The sequence below is a fragment of the Agelaius tricolor genome, unplaced genomic scaffold (assembly GCF_023055355.1).
Source record: "Agelaius tricolor isolate 1412-34295 unplaced genomic scaffold, bAgeTri1.0.p SCAF_4, whole genome shotgun sequence".
NCBI classification, from domain to species: Eukaryota; Metazoa; Chordata; class Aves; order Passeriformes; family Icteridae; genus Agelaius; species Agelaius tricolor.
The window spans coordinates 16831267-16854602 of NW_027269264.1; the positions used below are offsets into that span (position 1 = coordinate 16831267).

The 23336-nt window shown below is 39.1% G+C and overlaps 2 long non-coding RNA genes across 2 annotated transcripts in view; one reads left to right on the plus strand and one right to left on the minus strand.

Moving 5' to 3' along the window:
- The window catches only part of LOC139588925 (uncharacterized), an 81014-nt gene that overhangs the window by 22339 nt on the left and 35339 nt on the right, over positions 1-23336 (minus strand). The gene's annotated exons all lie outside the window — the stretch shown is intronic.
- The window catches only part of LOC139588924 (uncharacterized), a 46154-nt gene continuing 33540 nt past the window's right edge, over positions 10723-23336 (plus strand). The window contains exon 1 of the long non-coding RNA XR_011678860.1: positions 10723-12154. This is a non-coding gene — a long non-coding RNA (uncharacterized lncRNA). The remainder of the gene's footprint in view (positions 12155-23336) is intronic.

A 23336-nucleotide genomic window follows, 5' to 3' on the forward strand; every position in this document is an offset into this window, starting at 1 on the left:
TAATAAAATTTCTCTTGTCTACTTTTTGGGATTACAATGACTTTTTTTTTCTATTTCTGCCCTTTTCTCCTGTTGGCTTTTCTTTTCTCTAAGTCTCAGACATGAATGTGCAGGGAACAGTTTTAAAAATTTGTATGGGTTGTTTTCACGTTAAGAGCATTGGTATTTTATAAACCAAGTTAGTAGAGGTTAAAAAATTTTCCTGAAAGTTGTTTGAAAGATGTAATCAGAAATTACTGTGTTATCACTAAATATTAGGTAATATGCCTTTTTTATTATAGATTTAAATCATGCTCTGTTTTGACCTTGGAACACAGTTGAATAGAAGTTTCTCTAGTTATGCAGAATGTGCTATGTTTACAGTGTATTTGTTATTCTTTTTAATATATGTGTGTGTATACTGGCGTGTCTTGTGCATGCATGTGTATGTGTATGTGCCTATGTATGTGTGTAAATGTAAATAAAATTATCCAGGTTGTCAGGCAAGACCAAATCAAGCCCTCAGGATGTGATACTACTATTCTGCTTCAGAAGTTTTGAATTTGTTTATACAAGAGCACAACCAGCAGAACAGTGGGCCCCACACAGCACGTACCATGACTGCTACAAGTGGGCATGGTTACCGTGTGTTCTGTGGCACAGCAGTTCTGCTGCTTCTGCAGCAGGCAAGGAGTGAGGGCATGCACATGTGTTACCGTGTATCTGGTCGTGTACTTATGGTAGTTCAAAGTTAGAATAAATGTAGTAGGAGCCAACATGAGTTCTTAAGTTTCAACAAAGGTGTGGCACCCAGATAGCACATTCCTCCCAGTGCTATAATATCATTTGCTCCTGCAGTTTGGAGAGGCCTGCAGCAATCATGAGCAGCTCATTAATCAGCCACTGTCACAGATTACAAGATCAGTGTCTACCCCCTTTAAATAAGTCTAGACTTAGATTTCATCTTCAGCTTTTATCTAGTAGATAATTCTTCCAAGGACACTCATTCACATGGGAAGAAATATGAAGTATTTTAAAAGAATTTATTACAGAGGGTGTGAACATTCTGTGTCAAAGCTAACTCCCATTTGCAATACTTGAGTTCAAAATAGTACATTAACCCTCTAAGGCATAGTCTGTACATTTGTGTTTATAAACTCTTCAAAGTTCTGGCTAGTGAGTACAATCCTTTGATTTTAATTTCTGAAGCGTATGCTAATAAAGCTTTTGTAACATTAAAGAACTGAGAATATGGTGAAGTTTTCTTGTTGCATAATATAACCACTTTCAGAAGAACATGGAAAGTTTGTTATTTTTGTAAGGAACTTATACATCAAATTGTTGCTTCTTTATTCTGGCAACTGCTAATTGATTTAACATTTTCCCTTAAGCATAAGGGACTTTGTGATATCATCTTTGGCTCAATACTTTTTAGTATGTTAAAAATTCTGATGCCAGTTGTACAAATTTTTTTAAATGTGTCTCTTCCATGCAGCTTAGAAAGACAAAGTTGAAAAATATAATTGTGAGGATGGAGTTGTGAAGGTTGTGTTTTCACAACTTATAAATGTTAATAATACATCTGTAGGCTTGTGAAAAGAGTCTGACTCTCCATCTTTTGTGTAATAAGTTTTTACTGCTGGGACTGTTGTCTTCAAAGCTGAAATATTTTTATAAATGCATGTGAGTATCCCCAGCTCGTGACCCCTCAAGGGAATGGTTCATGTTGTCCCATAGTTATCATCTTTTGGCCACTCTGTCCAAGTAGAGGTGTAAGGAGAAGAGAGCCAGGGAGCATGGTTCTAAGAAGCAGTGGGTCTTGGAAGAGTGTATATGAAAGAGGTTTTGCAGGGTGGGTTCAGGCTGCATTCTTAGGTCACAGTTAATTTCAACACAGTAATTTCTAATATCTTCATGAAGAGTGCTACAAAGTAGATCTTTCTGTATTGGTTGGTTACAACTCCCAAGTTCTGTACCCAAAAGACTAGCAGAGATTGTAACCTCCAGACATGATTCCTAGAGTGTCTGTATAAGTATAAAAGGAGACGGGAGCCACAAAGCCAGCATAACAAAAAGGATTCTGTTTAAGTTACTAGTTCATAAATAACACATGGACATGGGTTTTTTCCACTTTGGGAGGAATGAAATTCCTGTCTCCATTTTGGATTTTACAAATCTTAGCTGACATCAGTCCTTTTTTGAAAAAGTGAAGAGAATATGCTATCGTGCTTCCATCTGTATAACTGCTAAGTAGTTGAAGGACTCGTGAAACACTGAATGAACTCAGTTTCTGCTCTCTCCTGTCACTTAACTGCCTGAGCCAACATTTCCTACAGTAGTGACCTGTTCAGTGGATTCTTTACCCATGAAGAAATTTCTCTGCTTTAATTATTTATTCTACAAGTTAATTTATTGGGATGTAAAGATAATGACATCCACCTAAATAGTTTATAGAGGTAAGGCCTGTCTTGCAGTTCCCTCATGCAGCAAGTACCCCACTGGTTTTATAATAGATGCTATAGCAACAATGGGAGACCTGCTCACTTTGCTCTTGTTCCCAGCATCTTCTTTGTACAGACTCCTGTCTGCTAAACATGAAGATCCTTAATGAGTCAGACCCCTTAGATGTGGAAGGTTTAATTCAATAATCCCAAAAGGCCTTGGATACAATACTTTTTAAGTGCAGTTGCCTAATATCATCACTTCCTGATGCAAAATCTCATCAGGAATTTTGAGAATCTGAATTTTGGACTAGGACACCTATGTCTCTGTATAGAGATGTCTTAGTTTTGTGATTGTGCTTTACTCTTCAGAATTCTTAGTTAAGCTTTAAAATACTTCCTCAGTGTAAGCAAGGGATATAAGAAATCACTTTTCAGACATTAGTACTATATCATAGATTACATGGTGGAACTGAGTTGCTGTTAGCAAGTAATACTCACAGATACTGACTACCCCTGTCTACCAGCTCTCCTAAGTAGAAAAGACAGTCATCAGTGAGAGAGAAGGAAACACTGGCAAGTGAAAGGAGAAGTGATGTTGGCGCAACAGTGGCATAGCTACATTGGCTGTGCTAAAATAGTTGTATGAAGCTGGTTATTCCAGCTGAGTAGCCTGATTCTGCCAACAGACACAAAGTAGCTGTATACAGGACAGAGCTTTTGATCACACTGTGTGTGTGTGTGTGTGTATGTGTGTGTGTGCGGGTGTGTGTATGCCTAGGATATAAAATATATGTCCATGTGTCCACTCTCCTTCCAGCACATAGCTTTAAGGTTATTCATAGAAGCTTTTAAAGCATGGATTCAATTTTTAAAATAGTTCACTCAAACCACATCCCCACAGGTATGTGTGCTGAGAGTTACAAAAACATTTTGCCCTATACATGTTTTTCTATTTCGTATAATTACAGCATATTTATCTGAAGTATTTCGCAAGTATAGTTTTGTGTAATACTGGTAGGAGATTAAGTAATAGCTGCTTACTAGCGCTATTATTGCACAAGAACATCAAATGTAATAATGATGTTCTGAGATTTGAGGTACCAAGCATGCTTTTGGCTGCTTTGCTCCTATGACCTTTATGCTCTTCTGGTTAGTACAGCAGTCCTGTAACGATGCACATGTTTTCCTTTACACAAATGCCAGTAACCACTTGAGCAGGGCACTTGATTCCAGTTTTGATGGGCGGTGCCTATAATGGACAACGGTAGTGTATCCAAGCCAAGTTGGCTATCTTTGTGCTTTACAGTGCCAAAAACTTCAAAGCTTCTTCCTTTTAGAACTCTAAAGCAATACAAGTTTGTGTTTCTTCATATCATCAAACTTAATTATTGGCAATAAGCAAATGCTGGCAGGAGCAGCACATCACATGGCTCCATTTCTACTTTAGAAAAGGTCAGCATATGGCATAAACACTTTGCTGTATTATGCAGCCTTGTACTCTGATCACATAACACATGCTTCAGAAAGCATTATGCAATGTTAGACTCACTGATTAATGACTGCTTGCACAAGAAGTTTTTCATTACCCCGAATGCTAGCATCCTGGGAATGATTAACTTTGTGACATAACTCTCATCACATAAATATGGAAGATTCAAACATAGCCTCAAAATAACGTGTTTCAGAAATAACCGAACACTTTGCTGCTTAGTACTGTGTACAGTATTTGATTAACAACTGCTTTAAACCTTCAGAGTTGAATAGAAAAGCCTATTTGTGAGAACTGAAAACAAGATTTATTTCTAGGGTTTAAAGTTTTACCCAAGATGAATTTTTGCACACAGCAGCATCTCATTTGCAATGTTTTTCCTCTGCTTGTGTAAGTTTGAATTTCCTGAGAAAAATCTGTGCCAACTATTTTCAGTTCAGCCAGTGAGTTAAACAGAACAAGTCAAATCTAGCCCTTATTTAGGCCAGCAACTGCATGTATGTAAAATGACTCAGTCCACTGTGTTCAGTAGTACAGTACATACAGTTGTGTGCTTAAATCAGCATAGTGATAGCTCATTGAATTCACAATAATTGCTGATGTTCCTGCAGGCAGAGTAACAAAACTAAATGTGGTCCCAAATGAAGTGTCTTGCAAACTTACAGCCTGAACATTGCTACACATTCATATTTAACGTTTTCATATTCTAATGATTAATCATTCCATGTTCAAATTATGCAGATTCCTATGTTAAAAAGCATCATGACAGTACATCACTCATATTATCATCTTCAGGATGTACAGAAGAGGAAAAGCCTATAAAAAGAAATGTTCCTTACCATATTCCCTCACATATGAAGATTCATCCCTGATTTTGAAGTAATTGCTACAAGTTATCTATGTTTCAAGAGCTTTATTAAGGAGAAAGTCAGTTTGCCTGCTTGGAAATTCATGATCAATGTTCACAAGGAAATATCTATATTAAACTCCCACTTACTAATTTGCCTTTAAATGTCAGACTAAAAAAAAAAGAGACATATGCTTTTTTATGATTCTCTCTCCTTTAAGTAATTCTGCTCATGAACTGCCACATTAAATAAAGCTACTTAAAGTTCTTGTAATGGGCGGGATGGTTTAGGATGTCACCACATTAATGCATATGTGCCATGTGTTCAGAATTAATCTTCATTGAGAAAAAGTACAGAAGGTAAACATTGACCTTCAGTATGTTCACTTTAGTTTTTGCCTTTTCCTGCATTCCAACTCCTGCAAGCAGTAGCAAAGGCTAAAGGAAATGGCCTCTGACTAAGCATTAGCTACCAGCGTGCCCTCATTATAGCTGAGGGTTCTTATTCTCACTTAGCCTACGTGCAGAGCCAGCTACTCTTTCAGCTGTGATGACGAAATGCCATGCATTTCTTCCTGGAATAGTACGCAGATAAGAGGCCACTTGTTATGCTGAGGTTTCAGATGAACTCCACTAAGGGTTTCAAAACACTCTGTCACAATTATATCAGGTTTCTTTAGCAACCAATTCATTTCAGACACTTTTAAGATAAAAAGGGAAGAGATGTTAGTTTATTTTCCCTTGTGGTTTCACTGCTTAAACTTTTACAGGATATGACTGGATAGTTTATACATGGCCTGAATTTATTAATTTTAAAGAAAAATCTATCAAAATGTCTCTGTTTCTCTCTTGAAATTCACATTATTTGTAGTCTCCCATGTGAACCTATAACTTCAGAGAAATAACAAAAAGTCTCACCCCTCTGATATGCTGCTAGAACAATCCTGCTGTGCAGACTCAGTTGCTGAGTGCTTGAACTTACTCTAGGTCCAGCAAAAGCTGAGAGTTTTGACAACCTTGCAGCACAAAAGGTTAATCCTTTATCCTGAAGTTGCGTTCATATTCTAGGACATGTGTGCAGAGTATGAACCCAGTTGGCCTAAGTGTTACTTAGCAGTGCTGGGAAAACCCGTTTGTGAGATCTTACAGCCTAAATCACTCATTCAGGTGATTCCATGCACTAACAAAAGCAACTTTAGTGGAATCAAACAAATCACAAAAGTGTCTCAACTGTAAAAGAAGGAGGAATCTCTGCAGTGTTTGTTTCAAACCAGGTAATACCATTAGAACCAGCAGTAACTGTGTGCAGCTGAAGAAAGGAATAAATTGTCTGGAATAAGGAATGGATCCTATACAGGTTAAATAGCCTTCTTTGCTCACCCATAGACTCTAATGAAACATTTAGAATCTGTGGTATGCCCCATTTCCACTGTATCTGAATAGCACTTTAGATAGATTTAGTCAGAAGGAGAAAGAGTCTTATGATGATAAGTCTTGTGTAAATTGCAACCTAAATAAGTATTTAATATGAAAAAAAACTAACCCAACCCAAAACGGCATCTCTCCTTTATCACTTCCCCTGCAATTCTCAACATTTACTAGTATCTCATTAACTGGGAACTGAAGGCTCAATTCAATTTCCTTTTAAGACAACAAAATTTTCTTTTTCCATTTACATAATGGAATTTGGAACAGGTTTTGCTTCTGTAATCTTATTCCTTTAATGCTGTCCAAATAAATGTGTAATTCCCAGTGAGATCACTAGGAATCTTGGCTATTCGTAATCTGTTCTTTCTTTTTTTCTGCAACCATTCTTCAGTAAAGAGGATCCTCTTTGAAAATGTCCAAAGAACACTAAAGTTTTCAAACCCACTGCTTGCATTAATTACTTTCTTCTTCCCTTTTTTGGAAAATTTCCTTTCTTTAGTTAGTTACTAATGACTCAGAAAAAAATAAGGATGAATTTCCCTCACAAATAACATATTTCTTAATTGTTTACTAGAAATAGATGATTCTTGCACATTACTTCGAAGACTTCCTGTCCCTGCCAAAGCAGGGTATACCAACAAAGCATATGTTTCTCCATTATTTTTATGGTCTCTTTTTGTCAAAGTGTTAGTCTAAATACTGTTGCTACAGTGGTCACTAGGAGGCCTTTTAAATGTTAGACAACTCATTTCACAAAAATTCTAATCTGCCAAGTATAAATATGAATAATGGACATCTCCTTTTTTGAACTGTTTCTGTTGTGAACTTTTATTTTAAATAACTACAATAAGACAAAAAAATGTTAAAAAATGATGTTAAATACTACTACTATTTCCAAAATGTTTTCATTTTGTAAACTTGTTTATTACTCATCGTATGTGTCACTTAAAGTATCTTGCAGTGTCTTATCTCATTTTCTATTTTAGAAGATTTAGTCTTATTCTCTGAAAAAGACATTGTTTTTTTAATGGATATCATGGGGAAAAAAAACCAAACCAAACTACATTTCTTGAAAATGATACTAAAATGATAAATGCTCTTCTGTGGTTCAAAACATGAAAATATTTTAAACTAAAATTACTGCAATTGAAAATTCGTCATCTTTACTGAAATCACAGGACTAGGGAAAACCATCCCACCAGCACACATACTAGTGAAACTGGTTTTCTCCTCTTTAGCCTTTGCCACCTTCTGACCGTTCTTTCATACAATCCCTGCTCCCACTTCCCCAGTATTCCCTGCTAAAGAGAGGGGATATGTGCCATGTAATCTTGGGTATGTGCTGTTCATGTCTGGAGCCTTCACAGAAAGTGTGATGACCAAGTTGCTAGAGTTTTAATTCAGAAAGGAAGTGGAACAGGCACTTTAGCATGAGCCTTTTTTCTTTCATCAAACCACTTTTTATGGAAAACTAATGGATCCTCCTTTTCCACCTTTTCCAAGCTCAATTTACATAGTGTAAGGTTCAAAAGATAGAAGGGTCAGGACTGACAGATAGCGATGGTACCATGTTATTTTCTAAGACTATTGATGCATGGGTAGAGCATAAGAGATAGGGGCCAGGTTTTCTCTTGTTGAGCAGTAAGTCATCCAAGCTGTCAGAGGCACAAGTGCTGAGGATGGGGAAACTGCTGACAGGCTTCAGCCAGTGAGCAAGTGTCCAGGTCCTGAGCCATCTTGAGCTGCCATAGTGATTCATTGTTAGCAGGATCCAAACTAGCTGGATGCAAACAAGCTCGGATTTCTTTACACACATTTGCAAATAATGCTATCATGCTAATTGCAGAATAGCTGTAATGGGCATTTACAAAAAAAAAAAAAATCTCCCTACAAGTTAGAATCTTTTCCTCCTTAACTAAATCAAAGTTAAAGAAAGAAATGTGGAGAGTCTTTATTGTGCTGTAAATATCAGCAGCTTTATTCTAAGTCATAAAACCCATAGCAATAGCACTTGCTAGTCAGTCATTCATGACTAGAATGTAAACAGTTTATGCTGGTGATAACTGATAAATAGGTATATTGAACATTTACAGGGGTGTTGTGACCCTGCAGTATTGTTTGATGAAATAAATGATGTTTACAAGTAACGTGACTTTCAGTCCTGCTGTGAAAGATCTGAGAGTTGGGAGTAGGCTCTTTATGCCTATTATCTATTCTTCAGAGAATTATTTAATTCCTAGAAGCAGATGGTGATTTTTAAGCCCACTGCTATTTTGGTGTACTTTAAAAAAAGCAAAGAAGCCTTAAAAATAGACCTAGGTTACCATATCCAGCAAAAAAAAAAAAAAACGTTGTCAGCTCTTTACTCTGCTGTGCTGCAAACAAATCTGTCAGCAATTTCTTTGGGTTAAAGTATCTGAGCACTGTGGGGGGAGCAATTTTCGTAGTTTCCTGGTGGGTTTTGGTTTGGTTGGTTGGTGGTTTTTTAAAAAGAAATAATTTAAAGTGGTTTTGTAACAGGGTACATTTAATGCTTTACATATCAAAAAATTACCATCTGTTGTTATAAAAGACACTCTACAAAATTGATGAAACCTATACTCCGCTTAATTTTGTGGATCAACTGCATGAATTAGACTTTAAAGTCTGAATCAGTCTGAAATCAACATCTTCAGCTCTGCTGGAACAGACATTAACAATCAGCCCATTTTCTGTAATTACCAAATTGAAAATGAGAGTGACAGTTATTCATGCAGAAAAAAAAGCCACTGGTAATGCATCTGAGTCAAATAGGGCTCTTATGTTTACCTTATAATTTGATACATTTCTTGTATTAAAAGTGTGGTTTGACAAAGTTACTGAATGGGAAATGAATAAGACTTTTGGATTCCCAGTGCAGGTGATTGACATAACAAGGGACTGACAGTACAGTATTTTCAGAAGTATTTTCAGTATTAGATGATTTTGGCATAACTCTTGGCATAAGGATGAAATATAAGGGTACAGGTACAAGAATGCGGTTTCTGCTTTCTCTAGATCACATGAATGTATTCTAAAAAGATGGATGCAGAAAACTAAAGCCAGCTCTCTAAGGTGGGTATTTCATTTTAGTGATCTCAGTGTAAAATATTTTGGCTGGCAGCATTTGTTTCTGAGGTACAGCTCCTTAGAGCCAAATCCTGTGAAGTATTAAGCATTCTTATTATCTTTTGGAGATTGACAATATCAATAATTCCCCAGATCAATACTTTATCTTACTAATTCAGTGCTGTGAATGTTCACTTCCTGTCTGGAGGTGCTCAGATAGATGTAATCGTGCATCATCCCTGCTGACAGTATCAACTCCTTTCCATTGACTCCTGAGGGGGCCCCATAGTTTGGTCCTCATTCACACATGAGTTACATGCTTACAGCAAGCAATGTGGCACATCTTGTCAGAGTTCAGCATATGCTCTGTCACAGGCCTTTCCTGAAGGCTCCTGAACTTCAGCTGCAATGTTTCAGTTGGAAAAGCTCTCTCTGTAGGTATATTATCAGTAATGTTGGTGTCTGTGGCACTGCAAGGTGGAATCCATGGGCCTGGAAACCAAATTGACTGAAGTACTCCTGGGAAGAAGCTCTAGAGCATGCAGGTTGTCATGTAAAGGAAAGGTGGGAGAAGAGCCTCTGATACACTCGTAGCACTCTGTTGTAGTGCACTGAAGAGTACACTTCTGTGTAGGTGCTGTGCTGATGACCCTGAACTCTGCCCTGACCTGTGGCTTCAGCTTTCAGATCCATCTCACACTTCCCAGCACTGAGAGTACAGTGCAGTATGAGATCCTACCCAGAAGAACCTGATGCTGCTTGCTACAAGGACAGGTAGATTGTATGTGCATGACATCAGCAAAGTGCTAGGTCATGGGTGCTAGGGTCATGGAAGTGCTCTAGATTACAGACCATTTCAAGGAATGGTCATATCTGGTGAGGTACATATATATAAATACTCTGGTGTCAGTTTGTTGCTCTGTGTTTCAGACTTATAACTGTGCAGTAATTGGTGCCACACACATCTGTGTGTTTGTTTATGTTGTGGAATCACACTGTGGCCTGACCTGGATCTGGCCCTGCACAAAACCCTAGGACTGATTGGGTCAGATTGTGAGTTAGAGGAGGAAAACACAAACCACATGGAAACAGTCTGATTTCTTTTTAGAGTGGTGAACTAATAAAATTTTGTTCTAAAAAGACCCTTCTCTGCCTTCTAATCTGCACAGTCTTGACACTTTTCAACCACAATTATCATTGTCTCAGTATTATCTACTGAAACTGTTCCTGAACCTTCTTATCATCTTCCTTATCCTCCAAACACTGATATTTCTATTGCCTTTCCCTGCAGTAACAAATTAATTCCTTTTTCACACCAACTCTTTGGTGAGTATTAAAAGGCTACCTTTCCTACACAGATTTGCTATTCCACAATCCTGAGATGAGAGAATCCGTGGGAGGATGGAAAGTGTGAAAAAATGCCTGATGCTGCCACGACAGGCATGTGATTAACTGTGATGCTTGTGTTGAGGCAAGAAGCAGACTGGTGCTTAAGGGTTAACTTCCCTAGGCACGACCACATGGTCTGTGATGATTTTTTGAGATAAACTTTTGGTTAGGCAGTCAGCCACTGTCTTTGCTGGAATTAAAGAAAGGAGGAAGATGAAGTGTGAAACTGGTTTTCATGCTAATATTGTCATTCAGATCACCTTAACGGGTCTTAGAAGGAAAGAAGTCACTAAACAAACAAACCATTATGTTCTTGGCCAGTACAATTTGCTTTGCAAACATGAACATTTGGCAAGTTTCTACATTTTCTCTTCAAGCTGATTTGAAAGCTGACAGAAAGAATCAAAATCAAAGTTGGATATTGAGTTGCCCTGGCCTAGCTGAAGTCAACAAGATTTACATGTCTTAGCAGAAGAGAAGGCAAGAGATCTACCTCCCTAAAAAAGAGGCACAAATATTGGGTTTTAAGATTTACAAAGGGGTCTTAATTTGAAGAAAACAGGAAATGAGCAGAAATTAAACTACACAGACCAAGTATTTTTTTTTGTAAAAGGATGTAGACTGATCATGGGTATGTTGTTTTGTGTGTTTATCTGTGTATCTATATAAGCACAAGGATATGTAAGTGCTTTTCAACAGCTCCAAGTCTCCACTATCTGTCAGTATCTCCAGGTGCATGTAAGTCATCTAAATCCTACAGCCTTAATTGCATAACACAGACATATTACAAAATATTACCACACCAAGATCGTTTACAGTATTTCATAACAAAAAGAAATACTATTACAGAACATTTTTACCCTTAAGGGAAAACTACTAATTATTTAAAACATTGTCTGTATGTGTGCTTGTATTTGTTGTGTGGGGCTATATGAACCTTATTATGGAAAACCATAGGGGTGGATTAAAGCAGGATCCATGGGATACAGCCTCGAGGTCAGAGGAGTTTCAATAGGCAAGAATGTCAGAAGCCATATATTATAATGAGATTATTGGGGTGATGTTGGCCACTTTAGTTGAGGGGAAAGCAGCTCTTTTGGAAGGAAAGCAGCTGTGTGAAAGTTTATCATAGTTATAGTCAGACTTTGGTGAAAAGCAGATATTTGGGTCTCCAAGTGGAATCCAGACACTGGTGTTAAACATGCGTTCTCTGAACTGCAAGTAGATTGCTGGCTTCTGATACAAATGAATTCAATTACCTGTCTCCTCTGTTCAAATCCATATTTGTTTCTTGTTATATGGCAATAGTACAATTACTTGGCTTCTGCCTCTGCCTTTCCTTGTTGGAGATTTTCTTCAGTGTATAGAATTTTGGTGTTTTGTTTTTTTTTTCCATGACCAGTGAGAAGAAGACCTGCATTCTTGTTCCTGCTCATATGATTGCTTCCATACTTCATTTAGTGACCAAAATGGAGACCTCATCACCCTCAGGTGGGTGTGCTACCCATCTAGGCTCATCTTTTTCCACGTGTTCGCGCGTATCCCATAACCACACCAGTGATTTGCTAGTCACTAATGCAATTTCAGTGGTTTTGAAAATTCAGCCCTCTAGGCTGAGGCACCACTCAGGATGCTTTCCTGTGAAATGAAGACCTATAGCACTTCAGGAAAAGATGCAGTGACTTATGATTATGCCATATCCAGGGTAAAACATGTATCAATTACAGCTGTGCTGAAAAAGAAAGTGGTGACTATAATTTTTTTTACATCAGCCTGACCCAATGAGTGGAGTAGATGTACACTGACATGTGTCAGACTCAACCTCTTCAGGGGCTGACAGGAGGAACATCTGGGTTCTACGTATTAAGATAAGGGCTTGAGCATGAATGAGGTGTCTAATCAGCTTGATCGAGACAGTTTTAAGTTATCCTGGATTGCATAATCCAACACAATCCTGTAAGGCTTCAGGTGTTTTCATGGACTAGGGTCGATGAAGCATTTTGGGGTTTTTAGTTCTGAGGATTGTAGCATGGATACATAGTTCTTTTGTTATCTCTGAGAGTCAGACTTTGCTTGAACAAATGGGATTTGCAAAATACTGGGTTTTATACACACTTAGGCCTAATTCTTTTATAGAATAGGGCTTATTTCTCAATTTCCTGTTTCCCCAGAGAAGTGGTCACAGCATATCAAGGGTATCTGAGTTCAGAAAGTTTTTGGACAATGCTTTCAGGTACATGGTGTGATATATTCTTGAGTTGTCCTACACAGCACCAGGAGTTGGACTTGATGGCCTTGATGGGTCCCTTCCAACTCAGCATATTTTGTGATTCTGTGATCCTAATGGGATGAAATATGAGATACAAAAGACTATGCAAAGTGCAAGGAACTCTGCTAGAAGACAATAGTGATGGCTGGTGTAGTGGAGGGAGATACAGCACACTGTGGCAATGGACGCTCAAGATTTTTAAGTTGAAACATGCATCTGATCTGATAAATTTTTTTTAAGTGTCTTTTAGGGCTTTTTATTCTTCTCTTCAGAATTCTACATTAATACAAGTGAAACTAAAAAATAAACCCCCAAAAACCAAACTAAGTAACCCCTACGAGTGATACTTGGGATCTTCTATCCCTCTATCCTTGACACCTTTTATCCTCTGCCATTCTTGGGACCTTCTATCCCTTTCATGGAACACCAGCATGAGAGAGTGTTCTCAGAGGGCAAACCAGGCTCTGGATGGCAGCCAAGAGAACACTGTCCGCAATCTCCTTTTCATGGTTGCACTGCCTTAAATTCTCACCTGCTGAGCTGGAACGGGGGAGTTAGCTTGATGGAATGGAAAATTTACTGTTAGTCAGAGGAATTCCCCTCACAGGTCAGGAAGTCCCTTCTTGGTCAAGTGTCATAAGGCAACTTGGGAGCAAATGTGTGCTCTGCTGCCATCTTTCTCTTCCAGCTGAATTGTCTGTTGAGAGAAGGGTCTTTATGGTATGTAGATTCAGCCTAGAGCTTAACGACTGACACTAGCAGACAGGAGACACAAGATGTTTCTGAGCTTGCTGTTGCATTGCATATGCAAAAAAAAGTAATACGTCACCCCAGGATGTCAGGACTTAATTCCTGTGTGCCATTTTAAGGCTTTCTAATTCAAAGAAAAGTAGTAGGTACTGCTTTAGCAGGGCTGTGCTGGGAAATAATTTGTGCTTGTGCTTATTTACCTGTTTCCACATAACACAGGCTTCTTGTGAAACACATCAGAAGATGTTGTTATAGAAATGCACAGCTAAAAGTTCTGCATGATTTTGTTGCAGCTAGCATCATCTGAATATTTCCCACACCTCTGATGTATATCTTAAAACAATTGTTACCTTGTGGGTCCCCATATACCCTTCCTCCCAAAGCTTCTTCCAGGAGCTCACATCTCAGCTAGCTGCAAGACAATATTTGACTGACTGTCCACTCAGAAGACTTCCATCTGTCTGACCATGGAGGACATAGTTTCACTTGGTAGAGGTGGATCAAAGTTGTAACTTGGTGTACCATGTCTTACTTGTTTGTCATTCAAACCTGGTCTATCACATCTTTCTCTCTTTGCTTTCCGTAAACACAAGCATACCTCTGCAGATACGAGAGAAGATGAAACTCCAGGATTGGTCAAGTTACCCAGAGCTACTAACTGAGAAGTCTTTATAAAGAACTTACAATTGCAACTGCAGCTGGTAGTCAGCTGGACTTACTTTGTGAGTGATTGAAGAGAGCTAGAGATGCAGCAGCTGAGAGGGGGTCTTGCTTACATAGCACATATAATGTGCCAGCACATACCCACTTCATTACCATTCCTCTGAGTAGGCTTCCCTTACAGTATTTGAACGGACTTGTAGGGCTGCACTTGTAAACTGTTTCAATATTCAAATAGATGACACCTTTTCATACAACTGTTTATATTATCAGTTTTCATCCCTGAAAATGAGAATATAATAGGTGTGTATATTAAAAATATCACATAATATATCGGTTGTCTGTGGGGCAGTGCCTCTGTCTATTTAGTACCTGTAAACTCAGAATTCACACAAACTGTTACTGTTCCTTTGTTACCCAAGTCCTTTTATATTGGAATTACGATGAACTCACAGCTAAAGTTTACTGCCCAGATAATAAAAAGGGTGAAAATAGTTCTTGTGCCAGTTTGTAGCTGTATGTTACTAGGCTCCTTTTACTGGTTTAGGGTAGCACAGCAAAAAATAGACCCATCTGTGCTCATATGCTAAGCAAACACTGTTTCACAAAAAAAAATTATTAAACTATAGATGGGTTCTCTGTTGTCATTGTTCCTCAGTTGCAGCCTCTCTGCACAACTTGCAATGCCACAAGAAATGTTCTGTGTGGCATTGCTTAAGCTGCTAGCAGTACTCTGAAGAAGAGTATCCTCTGCAGTGCACTTGGGTACTTAGGTACATGGGTCTCATTTGTATCTCTTCCTGTTAGATAAAGGGTCTGTTTAAACAGTATAAATGCTCTGTGGGACATAGTGCTTGATAGTTTCAGCAGATATAAGTGGCTTTAATATCTGCAATGGCTTCATTAACATTAAAAATTAAGTATACCTTAAATTTAGCACTAAAATTTTCAAAAGAACAGGTACAAGCATTCTTTAGGTGAGCATCAACTGAGTGTGTACTGAGGTGATGATTACAGAAAGGAGTGATGTGTAATTCTGTGAAATATATGTGCAAAACCTACTACACTTCCATATGTTTAGAATGTCTCATATATAGACACTGATATATAATTAATGTAGTCAGATATATACCTGTGTGCTTATCATACCCTCATGTGTGGAGCATACTATAAATGTTTTTTATGAAAAGAAAACAGCCCCTGTATCAGACTTTTCAACTATCTCATTAGGAGCAGGAAGTGAATTTGGATATCATGTGTGACAAGTTTAGTGTAATTGCTGAGCCCAACATCTTCCATCAACACCAGGACTGGCAATACCAGAGTCATTCTGGCTTTGAAGAGCAGCTCTGCCATTGTGGCACAACCCTGCCTCTGGGGCTAGAAGAACAGTTTAATTCTCATCATTATTCTTGTGGGCTTGTCTGCTTGAGAAGGGTGCCCAGCAGTGATGCTTTTCAGTCAGGAACTGATTTACCTAATTTGGCTGGAATGGAACAGCAGAGACCTTGTGTGTGTGAGTTACTAAGTTCCAGCTATTGGGCTTCACTTAGACTGACATTTCTCAGGGTTAGGGTGTCTGCCTTCTGACTTGGGCCAATCATTTAGCATTTGTAATTGTGATGTCAGCTTATTTTTACTCAAATTACAGCCTCAGCAAAACCCCAGTGCATAATCTGGAAGCTGGACTGTCATTTTCAGAGAAAGCATCCTTTTGTCCACGATAAATACAGAATACAAAATTTCTGAGTTGTCAGTTTCCTTTTTCAGTCATCATTGCTTCTTTGCACTCATGTAGTCTCAATGAATAAAATTATACTCCTTTATCCTCCTGCTCAGAAGGAAGGAAGATCAGGAAGTTGGGAAGAACTGGTAAAGAACACAGGGAAAAATCCCTACCTTTGGCTTGAATCAGTGGCATAATTATCTGTCTTGAATTTATAGATTCTTGCCTGTCCCCAAAAATAGAACCTGGGGGTAGTGGTGGTGGTACTTTCTGAAAGTAGAGTCTGTACTTCCTAAAAATAAAGTTAATTTATCAGTGTAAGCACTATGGAGTACCGGCATGTAATCTTCTCAATCTCCACTGGAATTCAGAACTCCTTGTCATTGGACAGGATGAAGTTGTGAAACCCAAGCGGATATTTTTAGCAGATTTCAGTAAAATAGATTCTTATAAAACTGAATTTTGCCCTGTCTGACAGGGCATTTTGTCTTTGTCCTCTATCATGTTGTTTGAAAGACAGAATGAAGGAAATAAACTGGTTTGATTATTTGTGACACTATTGAAAGACAAAAGTTGAATGAAAATCCAAATATACTGAAATAGTATTAATTATACATGCACAATATTCTGGCTTGTGTTAGTTATTCAAAATGTTTCCTTCTCTGAAAAGGCTAACACTGAAAAATTTGTGATTTGCAAAAACTTATGCATGATTTGACTTTTTGTGACTTGACAAACTGGAAACAAAATTAACCACCCACTTGGTAGGACTAGAATTTTCTTCTGCTTTGTTTAATTCCCCAGAATTAAAAAGCATCTTAAGATCTGAAAGTTAGTTCATATGATTTCTGACAGGACAGAATGGGTAGAGTTAAGATTAGAGGGTAGGTCTTAGATTTGTGTCACCTTGTTTCTTTCAGCTCCTCCTTGAGTCTTCCTCAAGCATAGAATTGTTCATATCAGTCAAGCTGGATTTATCTGTGATTATGCAGATTCCGTAAGTTCCATTAATAGAAGGATATTTTGTTCGGTTGTTTGTTGTAGCTGACAAGATTATATAATTTCTGGACCTGGTCTCTGTGGCACAGTGTATCATAAATGACCCAAGCAAAACTCTGTGTTGCAGTGCTAGAAGTTTTGATACCTGTAACAACTTGCTTAAAACATGTTAAAGCAGTCAGCAGTACAAACTGGCCTTCATCTGGTCCCCCCGATGAACCTTATTTCAATAATAAAACCATTTTGCAGTGGTTTTTATTATTGAAATATGGTTCGTCAGGGTTTTACTGATAGATCTTTAGCAAGACACTGTCATGTGTACTGGTGTACTGCCATGGTGTACTGCCCCTGGCTCCACCTGACCCTGAAGTGACCCAAAGTGTCTTGAAGTGGAAGGCAGAGTCATGCAGCAGCTGACACTGTGTGATACCTGGGACTCTTTTCTGAAACCAAAGCTAGGCTAGTTTTCGGTTTTGATGGACATTTTGCTCTAGCACCAGGAGCATCTTGGAAACAGTGGAGTCCATGAATGTAGTTATTCTTTGCCTTCCTAGTGCTAAATGAGATTAATTTGAAGGCAGAGGAACTGCCTGATTCTGCCTTAGGCTGTCTTACAGAGCAGACAGAACTGGTTCCTGAATGCTGTCTGTCTCGGTGGCTGAGGCAGTAGTGCAGGCAGATTTTTGGGTTACCAGTGTGCTGGAAACCTGTACTTCAAAGCCGATGTACAGGCAACATTTTAAAACTGAAGTCTGGCCATCTATGAGCTCTCTGAAAAATCAGGGTTGCTTTGATTGCTCTTGTGACAGAGAGCAAGATATTTTTTTTATTGCCAACTCTGTAGTTCAAAAATTCAATATTTTCTTCGAGTAGAAACTCTTAATTTGCCACAACATAGAAAATTGTATTTTTCTAAAGATATCTTACAAAACCAATGAGCTGTGGCTTGTGGCTGTAAAGTCTAGGCTTTTATTTCCTCTAAATATACTCTGTTCTGTTTTCTATGAGTGTCATGTTGAATCAGTAACAGGCAGTGGGCACAGAACCAGGCCTTGTGTCCCATGTATCATGTGAAACAAAAGAGGCAGCTTTTTCAATTGTGAGGCTAAGATGCCATCAGGGGCTTTTTCTGCAGTCACAGAGCTGGAATGGAGATGCTGGAATTCTAAGATAGAGCTGCAACCCCTAACACAAGATGTGCTAAGAGTTTTCTTCCTACATATAATATGTACTATTCTAGTGCCTGCTCAGTATTCTCTGTAAAGCAGCCTCACCTTTAAAAATTCTTGCTGCACTGCCTCAGGTTCCTCCTGAGCCATCCTACAGTCTCCCTTCTCTGTTCCCTTCTTTGCTGTCCTTGACCAGCATTCTTTCCCATCATGTCCAGGCTCCTCCTGGTCTGCCTGTCGTGGCGCTACAGCTCTTCTCAGCACTAGCACAGACACTGCTGCACTCAGGTCTGCCGCCTGCCCTTTCTCTGGGCAGCGCTTCAGCCTCTGAGCACTCGCACACACTTTGAGGCATTGAGTGCTCCCTCAGCTAGTTTTCCAGTTTGACACCAAGCTGTGTGATGCAGTCACATGGGAGAGAAGGAATGTCATCCACAAGGACCTGGACATGCTTCAGAGCTGGACCTGCCTGAACCTCATGAAGTTTAACAACGCAAAGCACAAGGTCCTATGCCTGGGTTGTGGCAGTACCAGGCACAGCTTCAGGTTGGACAAAGTGACTGAGAGCAGCCTGGAGGAGAAGGACTTGTGGTTATTGATTGATGAAGCCAACTACATTCTGCACTGTGTCAAAAGAGATGTGTCCAGCTGGTCAAGGGAGGTAATTCTTCCCCTCTGCTCTCGTGAGACCCCACCTATGCAGTTCTGGTGCCACCAAGGTAAGAAGGACATGGAACTGCTGGAGCAAGTCTAGTGGAGGCCACAAAGTTGATAATGGCACCTTCCATATGAAGACAGGCTGAGGAAGCTGGGGCTGTTCCCCTTGGACAAGAGAAGGTTGCATGGAGACATCATAGCAACATTCCAGGATCTGAAGGGGCCTACTGAAGAAAGCCAATGAGGGATCCTTCTTCAGGAACGGTAGTGACAGGACAAGGTGGAGTGGTTTCTAACTGAAAGAGAGTTGGTTTAGATTAGATGTTAGGAAAAAAGTCTTTACTGTGATGGTGGTTGTCCAGGGATGGAAGCTGTGGATGCCCCATCCCTGGAAGTGTTCACAGCCTGGTTGAGCAACCTGGTCTAATAAGAGGCAACCCTGCTCATGTCAGAAAGATGGAACAAGATGTTCTTTAAGGTCCCTTCCAACCCAAGCCATTCTGTGATTCTATGACATTCAGGTGCTCATATGATCCAATGGCTAATCAATGGCATGCTCCACCTCTGTGCTATGTGTCTGTGTACTGTGTCTGGGAGACAGAGAGAGCAGGATCCTGTGAGTAGGTTAGCTGACTCATACAATTTTCTAGCCTGACATCTTCTCATCAGCAGTAGGTTTGAATAATTCACCAAAGTAATGCTACTACTGCAATTTAAAAGGATTATTTGCAAAAGCTCTCAGATTATTTTGGATCATAGTTCTGCGAATAGATTAGAAGGTTCATTTCATGCTACACCTTCCTTAGTTCAGGGCTTATTTCATCTAAATGTTGTGGCCTATCTGTTCAAAAGCATGATTTGGCAGTTCTCAAAGTTGGTGTGCCAAACTTTTCCAAATCTGCAAGTGAAGTGAATATTGCTTTATGAGCTGATCAGGGATACCTTGCTCATGAGACAGATAATGATTGTTGAACCCCTGAACAGTGACCCATGGACTCATGTCCCACCTCTACCATTCATGCTATCATCTGCTGGTTCTGGCAGATAAGAAAATAACTTGCGCTTTTGCAAGAAAAAAGCATTTTGTGCATGTCTAAAGAAATCAGGTCTTGTGATGTAATCTGCCAACAATGGATCAAATGTAATGGTTTAGAGGAAATTCTGCACCATTTTTAAAAAATATTAAATTATTTTCAGGTTACATTAAAATTACTTACCTGTTGAAATGAAGAAGTATAGTTGATTATTTTCTTTCTAGTTTGTCCTTGCTAAGTACCTAGAGATGAGTATTTCAGTGAGAGTTAACTGGATACCTTTCAAAATGCAGCTGTTGATCTTTCCCTCTTTAGGTTTCTTTTGCCTGAGAAGTGAATGCCACTTCTCAGATGCTTTCTGTTTTGATTCCTAAATACTGTGATAAATGTCAGGGTCTGTTAAGTTTCAACTTTCTATTTTTATCCATTAATAAACACTATACCAGATGTGGGTGTGAAGGACCCAGAGAAGCTGAGGGAGTTCTGCTTTTATTCAACAATTTTAGCTTTCATAACTGAGCATTTCAGTTCATTTTGTAGGGTTGTGTATGTGCTGTTTTGGGTTTTTTTAAGAGTTGAGAAAAACAGGCTTACGCAACTTAGTTTGCATAAGTGCAGTGAGTCATTCATATTTTATTTTTGCGTGCTTCTGTGTGTGTGTGTGTTGTATCGCTTTATATAACCTGTCTTTGAGAAAGTACTACTGTGAATACTAAGAATATATTTCTCCTATAATATAAAAAAAGAAATATGCCTGTTAGGAAGGTAGCTTCTTCTTGGTGATAACTCCTCATAGATACTTTTCTTCAGGAGGGCACTTTGGTGATTCTTCCTAAAGCTGTGGTTCTCCAGTGGCAAAGTTTATGTGTAAAGAGAAGGCCAGGTAGCTCTATGCTTCCCTTTCTTGTGAGCAGAGCTGAGAGTAACTCCACATGATAATGGTGGTTTTACATGTATGTACATACATGTATGTGTATACACACACACACACACACACACACAAATACAAATATATATATGTGAGTTTCAAGTGTGTGTAGTCCTTTCAACAACTGTAGTTTCTGCTTCCCACCACCTAGGGAAGAGTGGAGCTTCCAGAGCAGCATACATCTGTGCATTGCTGGAATAAATTTGAGTCTTAAATCCTTCACATAGCTATCCTTCATGAGGCTTGCTTACAAAGGAGCTGGAAGGCTTCATTTTTTTTGACATTGCTTCTCTGCTCTTTATGATCAAGTGTACCGTGAACATCTGCACAGAGTCTATTGTTTGGAAGGCAGTTACAGGTATTAAGTGTCAGTACTCTTTAAGTGCTAGAATTGCTGTTTCATTTTATTTTGTGGTTATATGTTTCAGTTGTATTTTTCTTTGATGTCTGATGGATGATGCTGTGACTGTGGCATGGAGCTCACTGTTTGTTTTCCCCAAAAGGAAGAATGTGGTTCATGGGGCAGAGGTGGGTGCATAGGTCTTTTTGCCCCTTGGCTCTTCTAAGTCTTGCCACATTTCTCCCCAGCTCTCTGCTGTACCATCATTTTTCCTGATCTGATGTGCATCCTCTCCGTCCACGCTAGAAAGCCCTGCTGGCATCGAAAGTTCTCCACAACAGCTTCATGCTGATTACTTCCATGCACACTCAGAAATCCCTCCACTCTTCTCTATTGCCCTGTTCTACCAAATCAGATTGAGGACTTCTTTCCTTTTATAACCCAATTCTTATTTCCATTAACACTCATCACAGTTTTTATTTGATTTCAGTGCTATCCAGCATTTGATGCAAGTAGCATTGTTCATTCTCAATGGCAACATTTTAATGATTCCAGTAATCACTGAAACAGAGAAACTGTGTGTGCTGTCCAATACAGAGATGTTTGCAGCTGCAAAATAAGGCAGTTGCACAATAAGTATTCTTCTACTACCTAGCTGGCAGATAAGAAGTATCTGGGGTCTGCAGAAGTGCCATGAAACATGCAGCTACTCTTTGGAAATGTCTTTGGTAGTGTACTTAAATGAGCATTATACACGAGAATAAAAATTTAATTAGAATCATAGAATGGTTAGAGTTGGAAGGGATGATAAGATCATCTGGTTCCAATTCCGCCTTCCAAGGGCAGGGACCCTCTCCACTAGACTTGATTGCTCAGAGCCCAATCCAGCCTGATCTTGAATATTTCTAGAGATGGATAACCCACAACTTGTCTGGGTAACCTGTTCCAGTACCTCACCACTTTCACAGTAAAGAATTTCTTCGTAATATCTAATCTCAGCCAACCCTCCTTCACCTTTAGGCCATCATTCCCCATTGTCCTTTTCCTAAATGTCTTCATTAAAAGTCCCTCTCCAGCCTTCCTGTAGGCCCCCTTTAAGTACTTGAAGGCTGTACTAAGGTCTTCCCAGAGTGTTCTCTTCTCTATGGTAGGAGAGGTGCTCCAGACCTCTGAACAAATTAGTGGCTCTTGTCTAGATCTATTCATGTCTTTTTTCTGTAGGGGACCCCAGAGCTGGGTGCAGAGTTCCAGGCAGAGTAAAGCAGAGGGGCAGAACCTCCTCCCTTGTCTTTTTAGCCACGCTGCTTTGGGTGCAGCCCAGGATGCAGATGGTGTTCTGGGCTGTGAGTGCTGAATCACATCGAGCTTTTCATCCAAACACCCCCAAGTTTTTCTTCCAAGGTCTAGTCTCAGTCCACCATCATTAAGAAATTGGTTTCATGTAAAGAATTGTAGTACCTGTCTAGCTTCAAGAATATGAGCAGATTTCATCAATATACATATATGTGTAAAATCAGCCATACACTTAGATTCCTTGTTTGATTGATGTTCAGAAGAACAGCAAAACTAGTTTGGTCTTTAATCTAATTAACATGCCCAAAGACAAAAATACTGGGTAGGAGTCATATAGATATAACTCCTGTTTTCTTCAACAGCTCTTGAAAATAAGGCCTCTGCTTCAATCAGCAGATAATAATTGTCATGACATCTGGAGATAAGAAGGATCTCTGAACTTGTGGAACCCTCTACAAATTAGAAAAAATTCGTACTCACACAAAAGCTATAATTCAAAGTAACTGCATAAATACACTTTTGCACGTGGTTGTGGACGATCTCTACATGGGCCTTGTAGTTATTCTCAGCACTGCTTGATTGCTTCAAATAACCCCCTCTATGAGCAGGCAAATAACTAAATTGCCTGTGCCTTTGTATTAAACTGACCTCAAATGTTAGATGTGAGAAATGGGAGGCTCTTAAAAATAAATTACATCTATTTTTTGAACATTTATTCCTTTGTTTCTCATCAGTGCTTTGTCCCTAATGGATGTTATCCTTGTGCATTTTTTTACCCGTGCTGCATTCAGTCACTTACAAAGTCACAGAATGGGTCAGGTTGGAAGGGACCACAGTGGGTCATCTGG